Below are 7,644 nucleotides of genomic sequence, written 5' to 3'. Positions count from 1 at the left end.
TAAAAAAAAAAAAAAAAAAAGGAAAGGTGATAAAGGTGGTAGAGTCAAAGCAGCCAGAGCTAGTGTAGTATTATGATGACTTCCTTGTCTGAGAAAGAGGAGTTCCAGTGATTGAAAAAATGACGTATCATAACTTTCTATGGGAAACGGAACAACAGCAGTCCATGAAGCAACAATTAGTAGGACTGGAATAAATAATTCAGGCAGAGCAGAAAATAAATACTGCCTTATCCCACATTAAAAAAATCCTTTTATTATTTTTTTCTTTAGAGTGATCTTTGAAATCCTCTGGTTTTAGAGGAGTAAAGAGTGATGTATCTGAAGAAAATATTTTTCTTCAACACAGGAGGCAACAGGAAGTGCTGAACACATGATGAAGGCCAGGATTCCCACCCCAGATCAGCTTTGGCTAAGTGTTGAGGGTTGGATTTCCAAGGAAAAGAGGGCAGGTAAGTGTTAGACTACCACTAAGATTTAATGGGACTTGACTGTTCAAAGGCTTTTTGAAAATCCCAACCTAATGTTTTAATTAGAAGACATTAGAAGACTCATGACTAGACATCATTAGTCTAGATGAAGGCTTGGGTGTTAGTGTTGTGTAGAAGATGACTCTTTCCAGTCTTTGGTAATAGCTTCATATGTTGAGTATTTTTTATAACCAGAAGTAACAGTCAAATAGATATTCCCAGAATCAACTAGGGATTGCTTTAGCTAGAGCTGAATTCAGCATTCATTCCTACTCTCTCACTTTTTTCAGTTTCTGAAAACTAACTTAGTCATCTTTCAGTCTATAGGTTTCTATGCTAGCTTTCAACCTAGAAATGAGTATTTCAGCTTGCACATTTTCCTCTTTTTGGGGAGTAGAGGTGGAAGAAAGGTAACAGGATAGGACAAGTACAAGGTGTACCTGAGACAATGAGGAGCTGGAAGAGGCCTGAGAAATGTTTCAACAGCAATGATCATTCTCTCACAATCTATTGTAGCTACCATTGTCCTTTTCATAGTTACATTCTAGGTTTTAGAAAACATAGGTTACAGATATGCTACTGTACAAAATGAATAGGGTTTGTTCTCTGACTCTCATGCAAAATAGCATGGCACAGCTTACATCCATACAACTAAATTTTCTTTGCCTTACAAAAAAGGTTGAAAAGATCCCAGCCTGCCTATATGGACCCATCACTGGCTCACATTGTCCATCAAACTATTCTCGGGCACTGCCTGAGTGTGCTAGTTAGCACAGGCCAAAACCATATCAGAGAACATGTTAACAGTTTAAACTGCAGGGACAGCCTAAGTCAGTATCTGAACCCATGCCCTGGCCCTGTTTTATTTACTAGCACAGACTTAGTCATACTCAGTAGTGCCAGAAATGGCCGTATTGCTGAAGTGTGTACTTCAACAAACTTATGTCAGCGTAAAGCATTGGTAAATTGTGTTCCTCCCTTTATCCTCATACAGGAAGTGCAGAGACCTGGCCATCATCTCCTACCAGGTAACTGAAATTTCTGTTGTTAAAGGATTCTCTCAAAATGACACTAGAAACTGCTTCACATGTTAACCCAAAAGCGTAGTTTTCTTTATTTGCTCTGAGAGGACCTGCCTGAAAGGATTTTTAAGTACATGCTTAACTTTAGGCATGCATCTTCCCATGAACTAGTCAAAAAACATCCTCTGAAATAAACACTTGCACTGCAATTCAGCAATCTGTTAAGTAAGCTTGCCAGGCTGAATGGTCCACAGCAAAAAGGATCTTGTAGGCAGCAATCTCCTCTGATATAAACAAATTGGAATTGTGATCTATCTTATACCCTGATTCTGTCCATGTTCTAGAATAATTTTGTAAGTAGGGTTTTGCTCATGAATACCGCATATGTATTGTCTGGCAGCATCTCAGCCCCCAAGCATACAGGGAGAAGCAGAAGGTTGAGAGGGGAAAAAAAACTAAAGATCTCTGTTGCTTTGCCCCATAATGAAAGCAACATTTGAAGCCTTAGTTATTTTTCATGAAATAGAGTTGCTTTCGTCAGCCAATTCATTTCAAGCTTTTCCTGGAGACTGCAGCATAGGCATTTGCTATGCTTGTAATTACTGTTATTCAGGAGAAGCTGAATTTCTGATGTGACTTTCTGATAGAGTGATAGTTAGTAAGGCAAGAAATTGATATTGCAAAGGGATGGAGAATCAGGCCTTGAGAAGTGTATTCTCACACTGTTAAGAAGGACTATTGAGATCCAGCCTCAAACAATGACTTTCCTCTTTTCTTTTTCACTTCTTTTATTAGATACCACGTCTCCTGCTTGGGAAGCTTTGTTTGCTGTTGAGCCATCTGGGTCTGCAGAAGCTCTTTTTGCCTGTAATTTAGATAATGTTTGAACCATCCTTCTTTTCAAATGCAACACTGAAATTAGACCTGTACCTGCTGTTAAAGCCACACAAGGAAAACGTGGAAGAGGGCTCAAAAGCGGTCAATGTTTTGCTGGTGTGTTGTGGTGTTGGTCCACGTTTTTGGCTGAGTTAATTTACTAGAGCTGACTTATGAAGATATGAGATATGAGATAACGGTCAGGAAACCAACCAAATGAATGGTCATCTTCTTTGAGCACAGTGATGAGACAGATCAGAGGTAGCAGTTAAGTGTACTACAGATTGGAAAGCTGTAAGATTTAGTGCCAATTTTCAGCATCACCTTGGGCATACAGCCTCTGGTTTTCAGATCAAGCTGAGGCAACACTTCACAGGGGTGTCATAATGACTGCAGAGCTCTTCATGTGCAGTGCAGAAGGGCACTGTTTTATGATTAAAGGAGTGGGTGAGAATTATGAAATTTTAATATAAAAGTAACTTATGATATGGACAGAGGACCAAAGACGTTTGTAACATTTGGATGTTTTATGTGATGTGGAGCTGAACCTTTTGAACTGCAGCCAGCATTGCTGGTCATGCTTCTGGCATGCCTCCTAGCTGATTCTATGGAGATTTCCTTGCATTTTATACAGAATGTCTCCTCTTGGATAATGTTTCATATTCTCATGACTTCAGTCTGCCTTTTCTGAAATACCAGCGTGCCTGCTGGTCACTCTTATATGCTCTAGTGACTCAGTAATGCTGTTCTCTGACTGGTATGGGATTTTCTTCTGTTTCTCAGGGATACAGTGTCAGCTTAGCTGTCCCAAGTTTACGCGGCCTGAAAGTCTGTTTCCTCATAACTTGTCAAGTCACATCTTCCTTTTCTCCCCCTCCTATCCCAGATCTTCTATCTCTTTTTTGTGATGTTGGTACCCTTCCAATCCCTTGAATACTTCACATGTGGAACTCACTTGAGTGTGAAGGAAAAGAAAGGTAGTTGAAGGAAAGAAGGGAAAGGATAGATCCATTAAATTACAAGGGATCCCTAAACAAAAAGGAAATACTTACCACTGTATTTTCTCTGCATTTTTTTTTGGGGGGGTCCTGTTTATAAAGTCAGAGAATGACTTTTCAGTGTTTTAACAGTAAATGAAATACATGCTTTAGAATATACAGTTGCAAATAATGTACTGGTGCTTTGCAGCTGGAGAGACTATGCTCTTTTCAACAATCTTTGCTCTGGTTCAACTTCATAGCCCTCAGAAAGCTATAAGAGTGCAAGGCAACCTGGGCAGAGCCTCACTGTTCACACCAGTCAGAATATGGCCCTTAGCTTTGCAATATCCTTGATCCTGTAGTCCTTCACCTTTCATGATCATTTCTGAACACTCCAGGTGAAGAGAAAAGGAAATAAGCATAATAGAGAATGTGAGAGAACCCAATTCTGCACTAATGAGAGTGCTGAAGTACCCTGGTATAGTAGCAGAGTTTCCTTTTGACAAGGGAGAACATATTAGCTAAATGTCTTATTAACAAGTATCAAGCATCCTTCCTAAACCTGTATTCTCCTAGGTGCATGTATTTCCTGACTGCCCTTGTCCTTTTATACTCCTTTTATATGAGCAAGATTTCTGCTGTAGAACTTTCTACCTAATGCTGGAATGCTCCAGTTCATTAGTAAACTTTCTTCATTCAACAAATGCCTATGTTGTGACCCTTTAACACGTTCTTGTACCACTCAGACTTTCTTGGATGGATAAACTGAGGCAGCAAGGGATATAAGTGGCTTAAGATCCTGCAATGAGACAGTAACACATGAAGAAGTAAAGACTCCAAAAGTCTAGTCTCCAGTTCTAAACCAATGGGAAAATACACATATGTCTCATGCCATGAAAAGATCATAATGAGACACAAAATGTGCTATCAAAAAAAAAAAAAAAGAAGAAGAAGAATTTAGGGCCACATAGCCATATATATCCCCTAACATTTGGAGTTTTCTTTCTCTGCATATAGAACTTAGATATAAGTGGGATATTCTAGTTTGTATGTTTAGGCTTCAATGTGGCAAATACGCCATGAAATTTTAAAATCTCATGCTAGTATGTATGATAATGAATCTATGGTAAAATTGTGGAAACTTACGGGCCTCAATTCTGAGTTCCAAATTTAGTAACAAGGGGTGTGCACAGTGTGTATTTTTATGTGAGCCTTTTTTTCTTTTTCTACAGTACTTCTTCTAGTACTACAGGCCGTAGTACTAGCTGTTGGTCTTCAGTATTTGTACAGGCTGATACCAATGGACAATTAATATACAGGTAATGTTTATTCAGTGCCTTCAGTGTTCATTGCACAATTGTTAATCTTGCAAAGTGGTTTAATACGTAAGCATGACAGATACAGTTTGTCTGATATGACAGCTCTGAAAGTTAGATGCTTTTGCCTTCAGTGCTGTGCAGCTTTAAATTCAGCAGACAAACATTTGCATTAGTGGTCATTTTGTCTTCAGAAAGCCACAGCCTTTAACAATCAAGACAAGGATTTTGTACTTTCCCCAGCTGCTTCAGTTTTCTCACTTCCTTTAATCGTTTTATCTGGAAAATATACTTTGCAGTCTGGGCACGGACTCAGCTCTAACATTAGGGTTAAACATTTTCTGCTGACACCTCTCTGACCTATTCTACCTGCATGTCTGAATGATGCTGTTATTTTTAATTAAAATAAAAAATTATATTTTAACCAAGGAATAAAAATGATGTGGTACTTCAGAAAAACCTTACTGGAACAGTGAAGCAAAGAAAACAGTCTTTGTTAGCGATCCTGCACTTTACCTTGTTTTTTCACTTCAATGGTTCCACTTGTGTCCCCTATGATCTCAGTCCTGCTGCAATATGACAATACCCTCATCTCCCTCCCAGTATATTCTGCTCACAGATTGGGCAAGCAACAATGTGTGTTACAGCTGTTCATGAGCTACCTGTGGAAAGACTGGAATCATACACTGTACAGGAGTGCTAACAGGAGTGCTGAACAGGAGCTGAAGCTGCTGTGTTCTCTTCATTTAATAGGGCATTATTTCAGATATATTTTTTTCTCTCTCTCCTGCTAAACTACTGATGTTCCTGAAACTTGCTAGAACCTCATGTCTTTGTGACTTCTACTTCTCAGTAGAGATTTTTGGATAAAAATAGGCAGCAAACTGAAGAGAAAGGGAGGGGATGGTACTGACTGTTATGTTACAACTGTGTTAGCTTCACTGTCTTGGAAGACCATGTTTCAAGATTCTTATAGTTCCATACATATGATTTATCATACTGTTGTAATATTTCACCTGAGCTGGATAGCAAGTAAATAAAAAAATAAAAATAAATAAAAAAGACTGTCTCATTCCATATACACAGATAACTCCTCACAGAAGTGTAAAAGTTTGAACTGTCCTGCTAGTGTTACAAAGTCAGACCTTACAGTCATCTCAGTAAATTCTTGAGTTACAACTTTTTAAAGATCTTAGGTAATTTGTCATCCAAAGTCCTGTTTGAAAAATAGCTAACCATTCAAAAGCCTTAATTTCAATAAAGTCCATGGGATTTAGGAATCCTAGTCTATGAGATAGTTCTGTGATGCACCTGGATAGGTATCTGAGTATCTTTAAGAAACTGGGACCAAATTTCTCTTTGCAAAATGGTTCTTGAACCAAATGGCACTGTACCCTTCCCTTCATCAGGAACATGCTTTCTGTAAGAGGCCAGAAAATGGAGGACAGAGTCTGAATGCATTCGTATGAACTTCCTTGTTAATGGAAAATGATTCAGTCTCAGAGGCTACTGGTATTAGAATATGCAGTAACAAATGTGATATCCTGTGGCAAGTCAGCCTATATCGATGCTGGGCCCTGTTCTTTTATTGCTATGGCATCACTACAGGACTATAATCCTTCTAGGGATGAATTCAGCCTGCTTAATTTTAACAGTATTTCCATCCTTGTTTCCCAATGTTATCCTGTTGGTTCATCTCTCATGAATTCCTTGACTTCCTTGTCTTCTTCCTTTGGTAATGTTTTCTTTCGGCTTCCAAAATGGCCTGTGTATATTTGAGCTTGAATTTGTTTGTGCCGTCAGCCCATCTGGACACTCTGGTATGCAGCATCACCAAAACAGCTTTCCCAGACTCACAGCCCCTGTTGTTCTGGTTTCACTGTGTTCCTATCTCTCTTTGGCAGATGCTGCTTCATTCTGGGTCTGGCTTGAGGATATTCAATCAGTTCTACTTTCTGCAGCTTGTCCCCCACAGCTGTTATTTGATCTCATTTCCCCCCTTTTCCCTCCTCCTCCTTTCAGTTTTGATCTAGTTCCAGAGTTTCATTATCTAATTGATTTGTTCTGGTAGACCTTTACTTTCCTTATCTTTTAATAGGTCTTACGAGGATCGTTTTCTCACTTTGGAGCTTAGTGATGGTTGCTTTTCCCATTTAATATGTACAGACTGCCAATCACTTCCAGCAGATTTCCATCTCAGTGTCCAGCAGTCACCATTCAATTCATGGTTGTTATCTGGCCTTTCCCACTAGTTGCTTTGCTTAGAACCAAGAAAGTAAGAGTATGCAAATGTGCATGTGATGATCTGTCATTGACATCATAAGACAATTAACAGCTTGCTTTGGAGGTTTTCGCTCTAGAAATGCTGGCTTTCTCTACATACTGCTGCCAATAGCTAATTTGTGAGGACTGCTGTGAGAAAGACTAGAGAAGTTAGACTTCCTGCAATTAAAAAAAAAAAAAAAAAAAGTGTTCAGTTGTCTTCTTGCCAAATTTCAACATGCAGGAAATGAAAGAGCCATGCATCATCTTGGTTGTGACAGAATTGAGGTAGACTCTGAAAGCCTTATACTGACAGGCATCAGTTTTCTGTACAGAACTTGTGTCTCAATTTGCTTTCTTGTCTGTTTCCACTGTTTGTACTCCGGGAAAAAGTCTGTCTCCAAAATTATATGTGTATTTTGTGCCTTAACAGGGGGCTCTTGGTCTCATGTAAGGCTTCTAGATACTGCTGTAATATAAATGAATAATAAGAACACCTTAAATGAGTAAGTGCTATTTGAACGAACAAGGATGGCGAATGAGACCTTGGAAAGGTTGCCTTCTTTATGAGCTTCATCTTCAACGCACCTGTGTTTATTTAGGTGTTTTGGGGTCCTCAGAAATATTTTGGTTGACCAAGAACATACCATTGTTTTGACAGATAACATGAACACCATACAGGCAGAAGACAGAAAGAAGGACACACTGATCAAGATAATTA

The 7,644-nt window shown here is 39.0% G+C and overlaps 1 long non-coding RNA gene across 3 annotated transcripts in view; it reads left to right on the top strand.

The window, feature by feature from the left end:
* The window catches only part of LOC112976849, a 41,254-nt gene extending 35,609 nt beyond the window's left edge, over nt 1–5,645 (top strand). For all 3 annotated transcript variants that reach the window (XR_003257192.1, XR_003257191.1, XR_003257193.1), the window contains 3 exons: nt 347–449; nt 1,462–1,495; nt 2,285–5,645. This is a non-coding gene — a long non-coding RNA (uncharacterized LOC112976849). The remainder of the gene's footprint in view (nt 1–346; nt 450–1,461; nt 1,496–2,284) is intronic.
* The last annotated feature ends 1,999 nt before the right edge of the window (nt 5,646–7,644 follow it).

The sequence above is a fragment of the Apteryx rowi genome, unplaced genomic scaffold (assembly GCF_003343035.1).
Source record: "Apteryx rowi isolate R43461 unplaced genomic scaffold, aptRow1 scaffold_771, whole genome shotgun sequence".
NCBI lineage: Eukaryota > Metazoa > Chordata > Aves > Apterygiformes > Apterygidae > Apteryx > Apteryx rowi.
The sequence above is the reverse complement of the archived record's forward strand: the minus strand, read 5'-3'. Positions and strand labels throughout refer to the sequence as shown.